The 19,705-nt window shown below is 34.2% G+C and overlaps 1 pseudogene; it reads left to right on the forward strand.

The window, feature by feature from the left end:
• The first annotated feature begins 3,738 nt into the window (after positions 1–3,738).
• LOC110715549 lies at positions 3,739–17,800 on the forward strand (annotated as a pseudogene).
• Positions 17,801–19,705: the final 1,905 nt, after the last annotated feature.

Consider the following 19,705-nt stretch of genomic DNA (forward strand, 5'->3'; position numbering starts at 1 on the left):
AACTTCTCCTTGTCGAGAATTGAGCGTAAAGAAAATTGGTTGTTGTTTGAGTTACTTGCAGACATTGTTCTACAATTGAAAGAATTTGAAATGAAAAACCATTCATAAACCAATAAGTTGAAATTTAAAAGCGTTCATGCATATTTTCAATCTTATTGAGCATTTTATCCACGCATTGATAAATTGTCCCTTTTAGGCGAGAATAAAATGATTCTGAGATCAAAGATCAAGAAATGGTTAAGCATGCTTTGGCTTGTCTTAATCATTATATATCTTAAGGTAAGCAATCCAATTGCTAATAGCTCCAAGCTACTCTCGGTTTGATAAAGTGTTGCATCTAATGCATTCTTGACATTTTATCTCTTTTGCCACGACATCTAAGGACTCCTTACTGATATCGTTGAGCTTAACCAAGACAACTTGTATACCTAGTATACCTTACGTTCCTAGGGAAGTAGTGATGCCTCGCTTTGGCGTAGCCCATCACATACGCGCATTAGTTCGGTAAGTGTTGTTCTTGGAACGACAAATTTTAGCTCAATATTTTAAGGGACCTAGGGTTTCTATGTTGGTTTGATTTAAGTGAACTTAACTAATCGTCGCAACATATGAAATCCTAGACATGCATCTAACATTCATATATAACAATAATATATATAAAGCATAAATTGATGCATTTGGCAACTAGCATGACCCCTTGAAATCTTCAATTTCCATGGGTCTTCATCTTGGCTTGTCTTCATCGAAACGTCGTCTTGAGACATTTTGGCCAAAATAAAATAACTAGCTAGTACGACTAAGATTAATCTAAAGTACAAAAATACTTAACGGTTCGCAGACCATATTTGGATTTACAAAAATACATAACGGAACGCAGTCCGTATTTTCTATCCTAGTTGGGTCCCACTAGTTGCCATTTTCAATAACCTATTTTGAAAACAATCTTCCATTCACCCATTCACTATTTGTGAATGACCCATGCATATTTACGAAATACACAATTAAACACGCAAAACTAGTAACTAACTTAGGTGGTTAATCCGATTAACGCGCCTAATTAAAACTAGTCAAAGTTGTTTAATCCATTATTTCTAAAAGCAAATTGTTCAAGTAAACAACTAAGCTCCCACTAAATTCCGCATCCATACTTAATTAATCCGATTAATTAAGTTGGCATAACCCATAATTTGTCAAAATCAAAATTTTGCAAAAGCCGGAAAAACCGAGGTCTAACCTCGTTAAAATAATCACATAAATTATTAAAAAACGGCAAAAAATTTCGCAAAATTACATAGCTCAAAAATTAAGCAAAATACCCCACACAAGTGCTTGGTGGGTGCGCACCATGGCTGCTAGGCAGCCCATGCCTTGTGCTATGGTGCGTGGTGCTAGCATGCTGCGCCCAGCACAGCAAGCCACGCTACTAGCACCAGCAGCCTGCCTGGCATGCTACGCATGCTGGCTAGCAAGCTGGCGCCTGCCAGCAAGTGGTGCGCTGGGCTGGTGCTTGCTGCCATGCTGCCCAGCAGCATCCTCTCGCAAGCCAGCCCCCAGCCACTGCCCCACGCACATAAGCCCCAAGCCTCCTCGCCACACAGCAGCCCCTCAAGGCACACCCCTGTGCGCACCATAGACAGCCACATGTGGACTGCTAGGCAGCCCGACTAGCCTTGGTGGCGCTTGGGTGTTTTTGCCTTGATTTGCGTGCCATTTCTCGGGATTTTAATCCCGATTTACGTGTGACATAAAAGTAATCTAAATTTATTTTAGAATTAATTTAAGGGCAAAAATGAAAATAAAATAAGTCCAACTTAATTAAATTCAATTTTAACGGTGCACAAGCCTAAATCATCCAAAAATTTATTTTTGAAATAATTTAGGTCTTCCTTTATGCTTAAAATTAAAATAGCTATGTCCATAATTAATTAAGCCAATATGCAAATTAATAATGGATTTGACAAATGGGAGTTGGAAAAAATAAATTAACCATCTAATGATAAAAATTTTCCAACTTTCATACTTGTGTAAAATACCAAGATTACATCTTCCAATATGAAGATTAATAAAAAAATTTACTCACAAGTATTTGAACTTCATGGATTTTAATCAACCAAAATGAAAAATCCAAACTTTGTTCAATATGGAATTTAGGGTTAGAGTTCCAGTCATTTAAACCTTTAAAGATTAGAAATTTAACATACTTGGGAACTTAAAATTACACATTCACATCAAACATTCACACATTAATGCCATTTATTTGCATAATTGTGAAAAATCAAGTTTGTGTGAAAAATAGCATATCAACTCAAGAACTAATTAAAACTCCATAATAATGCTCAAGGATAATTAAAATAGCAGTAGATTAGGGATGCAATAATGCATTTAATCTAACCTTGTAATGCTTGCATTAATCAAGGCTTAAAAAGATTTAAAATTTTCGTTGAAAAACGAAAAAACCCCAAAAATGGTTCGAATTTGGCTTCTGGACAGTTTTCGAAGAGGGTTGAATATGTTTCAGAATGTCGATTCCACCCAAAAATCACTATTTTTGAGCCAAAATCTGGGTTCGACAACCAAATTGATAAAAATACGAGTTTCAAAATTAATTAAAACGAGCTTCTAATCTAATTAGAAAAGCAAAACCAGAATTTAAATCTTACTTTAAAACACCTTAATTAATCAATAATTGCAAAATTAAAAGGAGCGTGGCTCCGATACCGCTGTAGGATTTCGTAGTGACCCACACTACGCGGAATGAAACCCGCCAAGCCCCGCCCCCATAATAAATGCAATTAACAAGCAAAACATAATTAAAAGCATAATAAAGGATAAAAGATTATACCTTTGATGCGTGCTTCGCTCAACTATGAGCTCTTACTTGAACCTCGAAAACACGAGGCCTGCGACGGGGTCGTACCCTCGAACCCGACCCGAGCGCCCTAAGCCTCGAAGGTTAGTCGAGGCCCGGACAAATATAAACTTGGAGTTTTACGAATTTCAAGGTATGCTCAACAATGGAGTTGCCTTTACTTTTCCACTCAAGTGTATTCTTTCCCAAATACCCAAACTTTGGTATTTATAGGGAAATGAACCCTTAATCTTCATTCCCCAACCAATGTGGGAGAATGAGTAATTTTGACAATTAATTTAATTTCAAATTAAATTAATAATCAAATCAATCACAATGCAACAAGTGTCAAGGGGAGAGAGAGAGTTAGGTGAGGACCATGAACCTTGGGGGGGGGGACCATTGCCTTGCTCCCTATTGCATGCTCCAAGCCTTTGGTCCCCACTCCCTCAAACCGCCTCAAGCAATGGCTGTGCTGGCAGCTTGCTTTGCTGGCCAGCTAGCACAGCCATCCTAGCATACCCAGCTGGCATGCATCACCCAGCCAAGCAATTGCGTGCTGCTAGCGAGCCACACATGCTGGATGGCTTGATGCTTGGCGATGCTGCTATGCTGCGTGCTGCGATGGAGCGACATGCCTAGGCACAAGCACACGCACACACACGCAAGTGCCTAGCACTGCGATAGAAAGTTATCCCTTAGTCCACCAAAGCTTGGTATTTTGTATTTGGAGGGAGTTTAAAGGCATAACAGTTATACACAAACAATGACATATCAGTGACAATTTTGTAAATAATAACAAATTGAAAGTACTATTGAGAGGTTAAAAAGTACTAATAAACATTTTCAATAGTACATTTCATGCACCCAGTTATATTGGACACCTGTCAATTATACTACTGAACAGTAACTGAGAGGTGAAAAAATTTGTTTGTAAAATTAGTTGTGCATATTCCAACTTCATCGTGCATCTGTGCTTGAGCATCACGCAATGCATACAAGATACAACTTTTACTACCGTAGGTCCGTAGCATAACTGAGAACTGACTATTCAAAAACTAAACATCGAGCCCGTTGGAATTTCAGCCGCGCGCATTGGATATTAACTCACTACACAACCTTCCTTTTTACGTTTCGCCGGAGAATCGTCGCCTTTCGCCCGAGATTCTTCCTTAAACCTTAATTTCGTCCACTATGCCGACGAAATCGCCGGTAAATCCCGAAAATGCGGTGGACCTTTTTCTGAAAATTGGATTAGACGAACGAGTCGCTCGTAATACAGTCGCCAACAATAAGGTCACCAATAATCTATTGGCTGTAATTGATGAGGTAGTAATTTTTCACATTTCATCCATTTATTGTTCAAAAACTGGAAAATTTTCGGAGTATTTTTTGATTATTTTTTCTCTTTTTTTGGTGGAATTTAGGCTGGTGTTACTGATGGATGCAATCGAACTACTGGAAATCTTCTTTACACGGTGAAATTGATTGTTTTGAGAAATTTAATTATGTTTTAATTTCTTTAGTTTGATTATAATTAATTGATTACTACATGGAAAATATTCTTACAAAATGTTTCTGTTTTGATGGTGGATTGAACAAATTGTTAAATTGGACTTTTTTGTTGTTTGTTTTTATCTGATTGATTTGTTTTAATAGTAGGTTGCCACGAAATTTCCTAGCAATGCTCTTGTGCATCGGCCTGTATTAGCCGAATACGTTGTTTCGTCAAAGGTGAGCTATAGTTCTATCAAATGTGTACATTTTATCATGATGAGGTGATGCAATTGTATTATTTTGCTTGCATATTGATTAAATTAGTGTTATTTTAGTTAATTATATATGTTGTGATCATAATATTATTGTATGAGTAACTTGGAGAAAGAGTGTTCAAAATCTAGAACTAGTGAAAAAGCAAAGACACTTGAATAAATAATGATCAGCAACTCGAGAGTCTGATGTGCATTATATTTTATGTGACAAAGTTGAGGTGAATTAAGTCTTATATACCCTGTCTATTTTAAATAAGCCCTTAACTTTGGCAATATCATTTGCCTGCAAAAACAAACAGTTCTGTCTCATCACTCCAATGTCTCTATAGAGGCTCTCACCCTAGGTGAGCTATGGGTGATCATATGATTCATATGTAGATGCCTTACCCCAATATAGTCAAAGTACAATTTCCAATTGATTCATCACTTGATCTTAACAGCTGTTTTCTACTAAGCAATAATTGCGAAGAGTAAATTTTAAAGAGATTTTTTAATTTTCCTCCAACCTTGTCAAGATGAAGAATAGCGAATCTCTTCTCACTTGGAAGACAAGTTAGTCTATTTTTTTTTTAGTTCTTCTTACATGCTACTGCCAGAAAATTTGAACTTGACATGATGTCTGATTTTCGCGAGTCTATATTAATGGCATAGAGAGTATCCTGTAATGAGTTTCGGGGAAAGCAATGGAACTTACTAACGGAGGAATCTATCTTTAGGAGTCGGACACAAAAACACTTTTTATATATTTCATTCATTTAAAAGATTACTTTAGTAAATTTTGTATGTTTTGATATGTTTGATGTTTCATTATTTGGTGTGAGCTACTAGTTAACGTTGTTGTGTGTCAGCATATTATTCTGAAAACTTGAAGGATGCAACTCAATGCAGTGATTTAAGAAACGAAATATGTTAACTTTATTGGGCAAAGTAGTCTGTGTGCCTGTTTTTTATTCAGAACATATGGATGGTACATTTGATAGTTTATTGTTTTGTAGATTAAAACACCGGCTCAATTGGAAGCTGCTTTTACATTTTTCTCAGATATTGGTCCTGAGAAATTCAATTCCATTCCAATGACTTTGATAAGGCTTGTGGAGTTGGTATACAATTGTTTCTTGATCTTTATTTATTAGAATGAATTTCTTGAATTTGGTAATTTTAAGGTTTGTTGCTCTTTATGTGAGTATTTTGTAATATATCTCTCTATTCTGGTTTATCAGGTGTTGAAGTTACTAATGAAGAGATTGAGCATACTGTTGGTGAAATACTTGAAGAGAGTAAAGCAACAATTTTGGAGCAGCGCTATAAAACAAATGGTTTGCATTGTTCATATTGGGATATTATGCATTAGAATTGCAGTTCCTTTATTCCTGTCCCTTTTTCTTATTTTTTTTTCTTCAGGGAGGGGGAGTGGGGGGAACAGGGCTTATCTTGAGCATATAATGTTATTTCTGACCAACTGACCAAGTCCTGTATATGTTGATTAATTGTTCCATAATCGTGCTTTTGTGATTTTGTATGATTGTCTGCTGACATGTAATTATATATCTTTGTCAGTTGGTGACTTGTTTAGACGTGTTCGAGAGAGACAGCCATGGGCTGATCCAAAGATTGTCAAGGTCACTCTTCCTTTGCTCAATAAACTTATTTTAGACAAGTCACCTAGATTAAATTACTGTACTACATTTTTGAGTGAAATGTGTGTATATTTTTGTGATCTTATGGAATATGGATCATGCCTCTGAATATTGCAGCAAGTGGTAGATACAAAACTACGGGATTTATTGGGTGAAAGGACTGCAGCAGATGATGAAAAGCCAGTAAAAAAGAAAAAGGAAAAGCCTGCTAAAGTTGAGGTAGGCATTTTCCTCCAGTCTACAACCTATGCTTGGAAATTCAGGCTTTATTGTAATTTGTATGATTATTTTTTCTGCTCTTGCACATTTTATAGGATCAAGCTGCTGTTGCTCCGGTACAGCCAACTGAAGAAGACCTTAACCCATTTTTAATCTTCCCATCACCAGAAGAAAATCTTAAGGTAGAAAATTTTCTTAGGTATTTTTTGTCATTTTGTTGCTTTAATTCACTGAAGAATTATCCTCTGCAGCCCAAGTGGTGATACGGCATGTTTGCTATTTATTCATGTATGTTCCCTACGTCCTCAAATAGATTTCCACAGGCTTGGGCAAGTATATCAAGAGTAATTAGAAGGAAAGTGTAGCTATTCTTGTCAGCAGTAGATAAAGTTATATAAAAAAAATTAGATAGAGAGAGAGGGGCATACGGGGTGGTGCCACGGGCTGGTATAGCTTTTTGATTAAGGTATAGGTAATGACATTTAATTGCGTACAAAGGAAGTATATATTTTAAAAGAATCTTTTGTAATCTAAATATCGTTTTCTTTGTTAAATTGAAAATTTTGCATTCTAGCTTAGGATATTTCTAAGTGTTTAGAAATATTAATATAGTATAGACAATTTTGACAGTGGATTCAGACACTTATTGCAAAACCGAAATTAAAAAGAGGAAATGGAAAACTGATAAATGGATATGCAATCCCAGACCTTCGAGTGGCTGGACATCCACAGAAGTAAGAAAAAAAAAGCAAAGAATGACTAAATATTTTTTTCCTTATCATTCCGCTTTACTTATAGTTCTCAATTTCTCATTATTGACATTATACCCATAGCTAACTTAATTCCAAAAATTCCTGATGTAACCTTTAACCTCTTCTCCAAGGCAATTATTGTCAAAACCTTCTAACATAATATTGGTGACATGTCTGTTAATTTCCCCTTGAACGCCTTGCTTTTGTGTATATGCTGGAGGGCTTAGGGTGGGTGTGCTGATGCATTATAATGTTTCTTGTTTTTTAAATTTTTCAATAGGTCCTGGTGTCAACAACATTTTGTTGGGATGTTTGCAGAACTTAGATTAGAATTGCAGGCCCTTTTTTTTTATTTTTTATTTTTTTATTTTTTTTAGTAATTTAGTTGACTGTCTTGAAATAAGTCAAAAGAGATGTAGGATGCTTTTATTTATTTGTTTTGGGACATGTTGAATCTTTTTATCTTAATACAATTGTGCCCATTTTTTAATTCATTGTGTTGTGAGGATATTGCCAGATTTTTGTTAACCTGTTAGGAACACTTAAGGCCTGTGCATAAGGCCTATGATATAAACATACTTGCTGCTTTCGGCTAAGATTTTATTCGTTGGCTTGTTTATTTTAGGTCCACACTGAAGTTTTCTTCAGTGATGGTGCTGTCTTAAGACCTTGCAATTCCCGGGAGATTCTTGAGAAGCACTTGAAAGTGACGGGAGGAAAAGTTTTTACTCGCTTCCCACCTGAGCCAAATGGGTACCTTCACATCGGTCATGCTAAGGTGACTTGCAACTTGCTGCTTTTAATGTAGCAGAAGCTTTAAAGTCTTTTTGTTAAATGGAGCATTACCTATTCCTAAATGCACAGGCTATGTTTGTTGATTTTGGATTGGCAAAGGACAGAGGTGGATATTGCTATCTAAGGTGAAACATTTTGTGATTTAATATATTTATGAGTCGCGATGTGTTTCAGATACTACTACAGCTCTTATTCCTGTTGTTTGATGTATTTTCTGGGTTTTACGATGTCTACATTTTGTAGTTGCATTGTTGACTTCTTGTCTCTTGGCTTTTGTATATTTGATTGTGTGGGATTCATTTTGGGACTAAAACTTTGTTGTTGTTGTTTGAAGTAAATGGGTTGGTGAACTCTATTGTTTTTCCTTTTGTTAATAAGTTATAAGTTTGTATGGAACTCGAGAAAATTGTGCAGGAAATAATTTTTGTGTTTGGCTTGTTATTCATAGTTCCTCCTAAAATTGGCTTTCAATATAGCATATATAGAATTAAGGAAAAGCTTTTCATGGAATATACTCTGAAACAGTCAATTAAGCTCTTTGATGTGGAATTGGATTCCTAGATGAAAATTCTGATAATTGTTTGAAAATAAGGCAGCCTGTTTATACTTCTTTTCTTTTAATTGAGAGAATTGGCTTATGTGATAATCATGTTTTGCTTTTGCTTTAACAATTGTGGCCTTGTGGGTATTTGCGCACATTGCAACGGCTAATTTCTGTTGTTTCAGTATCTTATTGAAAATATTTAAAAAGAAAAATTCAATTGTGTTGCATAACAGCCTGTGGAGTACCAATATTTTGTGGCTTTGCTGATGAAAGCAAAAATATAATATGAGCATCTTGGGATAATTGTACAACACTTTATTAGATCTGATACACCTTCTGGTTCAATTTAGATATGATGACACAAATCCGGAGGCTGAAAAAAAAGAGTATATTGACCATATCGAAGAGATAGTTAGATGGATGGGATGGGAGCCGTTCAAGGTATATAATTTTCACTATTCATGTTTGTATCACAGTGCAAACCAGCTCCAGTATTCATCTTGTCTCTGCTGTTGTATTGCAGATAACTTATACAAGTGATTATTTCCAAGATCTCTATGATTTAGCCGTCGAACTCATTAGGAGGAGTCACGCATATGTTGATCATCAGGTTGCTATATTCGTCTGCCTCTGCTTCTTCATCTTGTCTTTTACATATATATATGTGCAACCTTCCAAAGCTAACTTTTGACATGCTATCTCTTTAATGGTCACAGTGGCTGACAAAGTTCCTCTTACTTTCTTTAGGTATTTTCTTGAAAAAGCTGTTTTTTTCGTTGCGTGTTTAATTGCAGACTGCTGATGAGATAAAGGAGTATCGAGAAAAAAAGATGAATAGTCCATGGAGAGACAGACCGGTAGAAGAATCTTTGAAACTGTTCGAGGAAATGAGAAGAGGGATGATTGAAGAAGGAAAGGCAACACTTCGGATGAAGCAAGATATGGAGAGTGACAACTTTAATATGTATGATCTTATTGCATATAGAATCAAGGCAAGCATTTGTAACTTTTAATTTGTATAAATTAAACTCCCTCCGTTTTTTTTTTAAAGTCTTACACATTGACCAGCACATAGGTTTGGGTAAATTAATTGACTTATATATATATATATATATATATATATATATATATATATATATATATATATATATATATATATATATAAAAGTGGATAGCTGGGGTATAAATAAATTATAAGAAAAGATAGTGCGGTTAATATTTTTTTTTGAAAAGTGAGGGACTTGAGAGAGTAAGATATAATAAATAAGTAGTATTGGGTTTGAGTGGGACCATGGGATGGGAGATATTATATTAAAGTGTAGTAGTTTGCTAAAAATAGAAGTGTAACACTTGAAAAAATGGTTGCATTTGTTAAGTGTAACACTTAGAAAAAACAGAGGGAGTAACACCCTTTTTTTTTTTTTTTTTTTAATTCTAATGTTGTTCCTATTTACTTGATAAAAATCTCTTTCTTTTCCTTAAATGGCATGAATTTACTCAATTTTTAATATTTCTCACTTTACTTTGGACTTACTACCCACTAACCATGATAAAAATATATTATCTACCACAAACTATAATAATTAAAAAACAAAAAAAACCCCAATACCCACTAATCATAATAATAAAATTATATATATATATATAAAAAAAACCCACTATCAACTTTGACAAAGTAAAATAAGAAGTCAATTAAATTTGCCTTTAACTTAGTGCTCGTCAAAGTGTGTTAATTAAATAGGAATGGAAAGAGTAACTCATCTATATGGTTGCAATTCTTATCAAAGTAGCATTTGAACAATAATCTGTTTTGCATTTTAAAAAATTTCATTTGATTTATATTTTATTTGCAGTTTACTTGTCATCCTAAAGCAGGAGATAAGTGGTGTATATACCCTAGCTATGACTATGCTCATTGCATTGTTGATTCACTTGAAAATGTGACTCACTCGGTATGTATCTTTACTTCAAGTTGTGTTATTTATTTAATTGTGCTCACTAGCTTGCATCTTAAGTATCCAGCATTTTATAAGTGCATTGAGTATTTTTTGCTCCTCTCATGCAAAAATATGCATAGGTATTACTCTTAAAAGTAAATTGTGGGTAACTGGGTATTACTTCTTTTTTAAAAATAAATACCAATTTTCTTAATGCAGCTGTGCACTTTGGAATTTGAGACAAGGCGGGCTTCCTACTATTGGTTATTGCATGCACTTGGGCAGTATATGCCCTATGTATGGGAGTACTCGCGGTTAAATGTTACAAACACAGTGATGTCAAAACGCAAAGTAAGCTTATCAATGTGTCGTTGATGCATTCAGTTCATCAATATTATGTATTTACTCTGCAGCAACACAACTTTCTGAAGCTGATTTCAATTTGGTGTTGGACAGCTTAATCGTCTTGTTACGGAGAAGTATGTTGATGGGTGGGATGATCCACGATTGATGATGCTTGCTGGTTTGCGCCGTAGGGGTGTAGCACCAACAGCTATCAATGCATTTGTTAGGGGTATCGGGATCACTAGAAGGTGAGATCTGTTTCCTTTTCTTTTTCTTTCTTTGTTTCTTGTTCAGAAGCTACTGATTTGGGTAATTGGGAAATGAAATTTTGGTGTTGGTGATTGCTTTGTCCCAAATTAATTCCATATTTTGCCTGATAAAGTGATCTATGTAGCTAAAGATTTTTTAGAGAAAGGATATTAAAGTAGTATGCACAAGTTATATAAGTGGACCATAGTTGTTGTGATAAAAGAGATAGGAGTGGGCAAATGAAACTTATGTATTGCATGCTGTGTTACTTTAACATGGATTTTTGGCTGCCACGCCCATGTCAACATGACACGACAAGGATGTAGGTATGAATCCGTGCACGACACTTTATCTTGTAATCGACATTTTTAACTGCTTTAAAATTTGAACCTTAATTAAGATAGGACAGAGGATTGGAGGGCATTGAAAATAGACCAAGACGAGTTCAATCTTTTTGGATCTGATCTACTATCCAGACAACAATTGAGAAACGTCTCTCTTCCTATCTCTTCTCAACAGCTACATTATAGATTAACCATTTCAGAAATAATGTTACAAATTTTCTAAAATGTGCATATCCATGTCCATATTTAGAACGGTGCCTGTGTCCATTTTTTTTTTGAGGCAAGACAATTCAGGCTTTCTGATATTTACCTGTAATGACACTCATACTCAAGTCCTGCAACTCCTAACATTTTAGATTTTCCTACTTGCAGTGATAATAGTTTGATCCGTGTAGATCGCTTTGAGTATCATATAAGAGAGGAACTAAATAAAATAGCTGCTCGCACATTGGTTGTCCTACATCCCCTAAAGGTTTGTATTTTCTTTTGTTCTCTTCCATATGATGAATATATACCTCCTTGTGTCTTATCTGCCTTTTATTTTAGGTTGTCATCACCAATTTAGAAGCTGGTGAAGTAATTGAACTTAATGCAAAGAAGTGGCCAGATGCTCAAACCAATGATACCTCAGCTCTGTACAAGGTCAGCAATTCAGCATTGAAATTGTTCAGATGAAAAAGGGATGCTATCTAATGCATTTAAATGGAACTACCTAATGTGGCCTTCCTTCCTATTTATAATTTTCTTTTATACTTGTATCTTATTGTTGGGTGTGGCCTGAAGTAGTTCATGTACAGGTACCTTTTTCCAATGTGGTTTACATTGAAAGTTCTGATTTTTGAATGAAAGACTCAAAAGATTATTATGGTCTGGCTCCTGAAAAGTCTGTCTTATTGAGGTATGGAAATGGAAGGAACCTTTGATTTATTTCTCTACATAATTGGGTAAATATCTCATCACAAATGTATTATTACAGGTATGGATATCCCATTAAATGCACTGATGTGATCTTTGGCCCAGACAATGAGACAGTAGTCGAAATTCTGGCAGAGTATGACCCTGAAAAGAAAACGAAGCCAAAGGTTTTTTTCTCACTCATTATATGTCACCGTTATGATTTAAAAATTCAGTAACGGTTGTGATCACAGTGACGCTTACGTTATCTCGGTATCAGATATTGTGCATTGGACTGCGATTATTGCGACATGAATGTGGTTAATTCCAATTTGTACTTAAAAATCACGAGTCTAGAAACAATACTAGCATGATAGTAACAAAAGTCAAATAGTATATTAAAGGTTTAAAGCCATTATTGGAGTAACGAGTCGAGAAAAGCTGAATAATTGTCTAAAAATCTAGGTATTATAGTGGTAGCGCCAAAATCGGCTTATCAGTTGACTCGGCCTAAATCTCAGTCTATTTTAAAGATCGGTACAATGCGGAGAATATTTATGCTGTGTATTTGAATACTGATACAACTTGGCTGATATGATAGGTTGTGGTCGAGTTTTTACACCATGCCATTTGTTAGTTTGTTACATGATTATGACATTTAGGCTGTGATAAACTTGGAATAAAAAGGGAGGTTCACTTTTGTAGTGGTTTGTCTGGATCATCATTTGAAATATGGTTATCTCTGGTTGAAGGGAACAGCATTTGTTAGACCTTTTTCTTAGTTTTTGATTAAGTCATAGTGACTTGGTTTGTGCTATGGTCAAATCAGGGATGTGGGATTTCTTTTAGTCTGGATTTTTACGGGTATGTTCTACTGAAATAATGATTATTAGTATTACTGGCTGCTTCACTTTGTATTGGGCTGTTTATTAGTTCTTAAAGTTTTTAATTCTGTATCCAAATTTTTTTTATATTGACAAGGCATATCTGGTGTGCAAGTTATTAATACGTTGGACTGATTATAAGTTCATGTTTGAAGTTTTCTGTTTGTAACCTATATCTTTATATTGACGAGGCTTGTTAATGTGCAAGTCTTACACTCTTACTATTTCAGGGAGAACACGAATAACATCACACAATTTGATTTTAGGTGGGTAATGGGTGGCATGGTCTAGAGGTAATAAGCAGCCACTTTTGGATATTCATATAGAGTAAGGAGGTTTGAGTGATTGAGGGTTAAACAGCTTGCTAGGAACCTAGGGGCTAGGCTGCTACCAAGAAAAATTCACAATTTCGTAAGAGGAGCTAGCAGTGGGAAATATACATGCAAACATACATATGTATGGGCATGTGTGTTAGTGTGTATTTTAGTGTGTCTTTTTGCCTTTGTGCTTCCCAACCTTGGACATGTAGGTCAACGGGTGTGTGCTTGCATGTGTGGATAGGGCTGTTTGCTGTCTTGTTTGGTGTGTGGGAGCAAAACCAAATCAAACCAATCGGCAAAATTACAGCTTGGGATTTTCTCAAACCCAACTGAACCGCCAAAAAAATTTAAAACCCACATAACATAATATGTTGTTGTGGTGTGGTTCATCCAAATTAAAGCAATTGTGCGAATATAAATTATCTAAAACATTTCTTTTTGTTTGCTGGCAATTATAAATTTATAATGGATAATTGTGTAAAGACCCGTTCACTTCACCTTATTTTTGCTGAACTGAAATTAATTTTACTGGACTGAAATTATTTTTACTAAACTGAAATTATTTTTACCGATTGTCTATTATATTTTTTTCTTTGAAGTTGTTGATTTTTACTGAAACTGAAATTATTTTTACTGAATAATATTTTTTAAAGGTGAAGTGAACGGGGCTTAATTGGAAACCCTTGATCTACCTTAACCTTTTGAATTTTTTTTTTTTTTTTAAAAAATAATTTTAAATTAAAATATTTATAAATCAGATTATAGTCCAATGTGGTCGTAATTTTAACCATAAACCATATTTAACTTTTGGTCTATAATGTGGTTTGATTTCATAATGTTTGGAACTGCACCTAAACTGCAAACTTAGGTTTGGTCACCAAATTGCCAAAAATGGTTTGGTTTGTGGTTTGCAGTTTGGTGCATTTTGGACTGCACTCTAAAACTACCCTATGCTCCTATGCGTGGATATAGTTGTATGCTTGTATATATTGGAAGGTGATCCTTTTATTACATTGTTTTGATGATAATCTTTGGCCCACTAAGGTAGGTGGTGGCATTGAAAGATTAATCGGCAGTAATTGTAAGGGGTTCAAATGCAATTACGCAAGGGGATTCCTATGTCAATGTCGATAATTATTGCTTGTTCGCTCCAATATCACATTATCCTCATAAAATTCTATTACACCTTGAGAAAAATTCGTGTTTGGGAATGAAGTTTATGGGCATGGGACTTTTCTTACAAAAGTTCATACAAAATCTACCTCCCTCTCAACCTTGCTCTGGTAGCTTAGTAAGAATATGCAAGTTTGACATGCTTAATGTAATTCAAGAGCATAATGCAGCAGTTTTTTTGAACCTACGTTACATTAGATGTCATTGATATTTTTTTTTTTGAGCGTCATAGGTTTGTAAAGGACTTGATGTTGTCATTGCATGACCAGCTGTTGGAAAAGTTAAAAGTTTTTACCAATATTTTTGATCTACTGGAGGTTTTTTGAGCAGTTCAATGATCTTATTTTGTTTTTAGTTGAAGTTTTTATTTTTTAATAGAAAGATGTATCTAGATGCTTTGATGTTATCATCTCCCAGTGCAAGTGACATTATTTCAATTTGTTGCAAGAAATGAGCTGATTGGTTCTTCCTTGAGTTCTTAGGGTGTCCTTCATTGGGTTGCTGAGCCTTCTCCAGGCGTCGATCCTCTTAAAGTTGAAGTTAGACTATTTGACAGATTATTCCTTTCTGAGGTAGGTGATTTCTTGTCTAGCTGTATTCATTGCCTCTTTTCATGTATCTAGAACTAATCTCTGATTTTATAGAATCCTGCTGAACTTGATGATTGGCTTGGTGACTTAAATTCCAACTCCAAAATTGTCATACCTGACGCATATGCCGTTTCCACGCTTCAAAATGCAGTACTTGGTGACAGATTTCAATTTGAACGTCTCGGTATGTCTGATTGGTCCAATTCCAAGTAATGGTTTATATAATTGCATGGTCTATTCTACATATAATTCCTGGATATGCATTACATTTTGCAATCATATTTATAGCACTTTAATTTCTGTGCCTGTCATACCTGCCTTGTAATTGGCAAATTCATCAATTCTTGGTAAGTTATTCATTGACAAAGGCTACGATCTATTTGACTTAACTTTTTTCACTTAAGTAGAACTATTTTTGAACTATTATGAACTTATCTTGTTTAAATAAGTCAAAGTAAATTGAATGGAACGAGGCCAAAGTTAGGTTTCTCCCTGCCAATTATGTCCTTTTCTTCAATTTGGTTATTTTAAATTATATTTCAATCAATCAATCAAAGCCTTAATCTCGAAAGTGGGGTCGGCTATTTTACATTATACTTCCTCGGTTTTTTATTATTACTTGCAACATACCCTCTTGGCATATGGATCAAGAGAGAGATTAGAGAAGGTAAATTGATAAAATAATAATAATAATAATAAAAAAAAAAGAGCCCTGGTAAGAGGAAAGAGTTAGGCTATAAAGGTTATGCTGTTTTTAATTATCTGTTTACCTTCTCTAATCTATTTCTTACAATACGTGTCAATGGGTTATGTTGCAAGTTAGAAAAATAGAAGTAGATCATCACTCCGAAACGATGGAGGATGGACTCTTTGTAGCTCAATAAACTTCATATAAATGTTGACAATTATCTGTAGTTTTGTTTAAATTTGTTGAATCTTTATCTTTTGTTTCAGGCTATTTTGCTGTAGACAAGGACTCCACATCAGAGAAATTGGTGTTCAACCTGACAGTCACATTAAGGGACAACTACACCAAGGGTGGTAAGTAGCCTTCAGGTCTTGTCGTCTTGAACTGTTCCATTGTGTTGGACTTCTGGTGAATTTAAATACTTGTACAAAATTTTGTACGAGTCGAAATGTTTAAAGAGAGGGGAAAATCGTAGCTAAATAGTGTCAATGCTGTCGTTTAGGGGTTCTGTAGTTGTATCTCTCACAGCACTGTGCAAAATTGTCATTGTGTGTGGAGATTTTGTTGGATTATGTGTAAAATTGGAGAGAGGTGGGGGATAAGGTTAATTAGAGGCCAATTTCTCTTCGCAACAATCTCTATAAAATTAAGGTGCCTATTGATGAAGCTTCCCTTTCAAAACAAAGGCTGTTTTGGACTGGTCGTTGAGGTGAATAGAAAACCTCTGATGCTTTATTTGGTCAATTTAAGCTTGCCGACTTTTATTTTATATTCGTCTATTTATTTATACTTCGTATTTGAAAAAAAAAAAATTTGTTAGAGATATTGGGCTTGTATTGACGATATTTAGACCCATAATTGGCATATTGTATTCACGTGTAATTTGGACCCAAACACCAATCAAAAGCTATTTCCATAGCCATGTGGATCGAGTGTGAAACTGCTAAAAACAATGCAGAAAGTGACTACTATGGTAGTGTGGTGATGGTTACGAACGTGGATGTTGTAGCCATCCTCCTGAAAGAAAACTTGCACGCCTACCTTTCTTGTTGGTCTTCGGATGCATATATCTTTACACGAGACAATAACATTAACACTATTTTCTGGATTTGGCCGAAAGCTTCAATCATTTTGGGGAAAAAAAACATGTAACAGGAATTTGAATTACTAGTCTACTAGATGTCGTAGAGCAACTGCAGGAATTATTTCTAGTAGTATACCAAGAATTAAGTTAAAAGCCTTTTTTTTCAGATGTGGGTAAAGGCATATTTGATGAATATTTGGGCTTTAGAGTCGGTTCAAAAAGTGTCATTCTGCTAAGGAAGAAGCATATATACTTAAGGTTTGGTATAGTTAATTGGGGATTCACCTTGTAACGAAGGCCAGATCCTTCAACTGCAGTCACTTGAGGTTAAAGACTTGGAGCCTGTAAGGGTTGAGGTATTACCTTGAAAAATAAAAAGGAGGTGTAGACAAACCTTTCTCATAGGATTAACCTAAACTTTCAACCATACCTTGGCATCATTGATGCCCGAACTCGACATCTATCATCGAAAGAGCTTTACCCATTGGTAGCGTTTGTGTAAATTTTGATTGAAAAACAAGTAGTCCAAAGTATGGTTCATGCTATTAATAGCTAAATCATGGATATTGGTTACTTAATCTTGCAATCTCCACTTAAACCCACTATCACTTTTTTTTTTTATTACGGTTATTACTTTTTTCTCTCTCACATATCTTAGGCCCTATTCTCTTTACCTTAAAAAATAATAGTCAGTAAAAATAAATTTAGTTTAGTAAAAATATTAGTTCAGTAAAAATGAATTTAGTTTTGTAAAAATGATTTCAGTTCAGTAAAAATGATTTCACTTTAGTAAAAATCAGTAAATTTTAAGAAGAAACATTGATTTAAGTTCAGTAAAATTAAATTAAGTTCAATAAAAATAATTTCAATTTTGTAAAAATAATTTCAATTTAATGCAAATAAATTCAGCAAAAACAATTTCAGTTCTTCTTCTTCTTCAAAAAAAAAAAAAAAAAAAAAGTTTAGCAAAAATAAGGCGAAGAGAACAGAGCATTGCTTATCAATTAAATATCAGTTTTTAACACCTCTACCTATACTACCCCAGTTCCTGAATAACTGACACATTTGGCTTTTTTCCACTATTCATATACTAATTTTGACAATCATTTTTAGTTACAGATAAAAAAAACAATTTTTTTTCATGAATTATATTGTTAAATAGGTATTAATATAAAGTTTCATAATATTAGCATTTTAATCATATATATCTAAGGTCAAACTAGTACATTAGCTTGTATACCATGTTTCATTGTGTCAATCATTCAGGAACGGAGTAAATAATAAATTTGTGGTACAAATGTGGTATTCCATGAAGAAATTACAGTCTACATGTCAAATTTGAATGCTTGAATAAGAATAGATTTATGTTTAGACCTAGTAAAATCAACCCATACCAAAATTATCCAACACACTCCGTATCATTTGAATTCTATCTGAAATCACATGATTTAACAACCTACAAATATTTATTTATTTATTTAATTTTTTTTTAATTTTTTTTTTGAGGAAAAGCAAGAAAGCATTCATCAATTGGTGGACAAATTGTCCATAAGAACATAAGGAGCAATGTCACTAGGACAACAATTAGACCAAACTTGTTCTAGACCATAAGGCAAAATACGAGCTAAGTAGTAAGCCACAAAATTGCCCTCTTGCTTTACATGAGACCAAGTAACAAAATTAAAACTAGAGCAAACATCTAAAACATCATACAACCTATTTGAACTAACCCGACAATCAATGTGTTTTAATGATTATTTTATCTAATAAATCTGTTATCAATATAGCTCTTTATAACAATACAATCCAATTCCAAAATTAACATGAACATGGATTGATTTAAATTCAATTCAGTTAGAAGAATCATAACGACTTAATTGTGACCTTTAATTTGAGAAGATTTGATAGTCCAACGTAAAATTATTGGCAATAAAGGACCATTTTTGTACTAGCCACCTTTATAAATGGACAGGGGGCGGTGGTAAAGAAAGTACAGTAATAGGGTCCGTATGGCTGAGAACTCTTTCAACTAGAGACATCGATCGATCAGTCTTAATTGTGACATGTACGATCTCAAGAATTCAGACAATTCACGCTATTATTATTTTATGTGACATCCAATGAACTATGACTATACTTTGATCATAAAAAAAATTGATAGTGACGAATTGACAATTTTCAATTTCTATATTAGAAAAGTTTTAATGCATTTATGATTATTGCATCAATATAAATGGACATATATAGATAACTCAAATTAGTCAATTTACATTTACTCGTAAAAAAATAATTAGTCAATTTACTATTGCCACACCCAATAATCCTACTAACTTCTCTCTCTCTCTCTTTTTTTTTTTTTTTTTTTTTTTGATGCAAATGAGGAACGAATCCAACAAAGAGACTAGAACCTAACAAAACAAATGAGTATTAACTTTAATTATGCTTCAAGGTATTGAATTAAATTAAAGTGAAGAGGATATTATCTTGAATTTTCCAAGACTTTTGGCCAGGCGTCTAAATTTAAGATTAACTAGTACTTTATATAGTATTTACCCGAGTTAACATGAACAACAATTAGGGATTATTTATTGTGGATGATAGCATGATAAAATTATAGTTAAATCATTTGA

Source organism: Chenopodium quinoa, unplaced genomic scaffold, assembly GCF_001683475.1.
Source record: "Chenopodium quinoa cultivar QQ74 unplaced genomic scaffold, ASM168347v1, whole genome shotgun sequence".
Taxonomy (NCBI): Eukaryota; Viridiplantae; Streptophyta; class Magnoliopsida; order Caryophyllales; family Amaranthaceae; genus Chenopodium; species Chenopodium quinoa.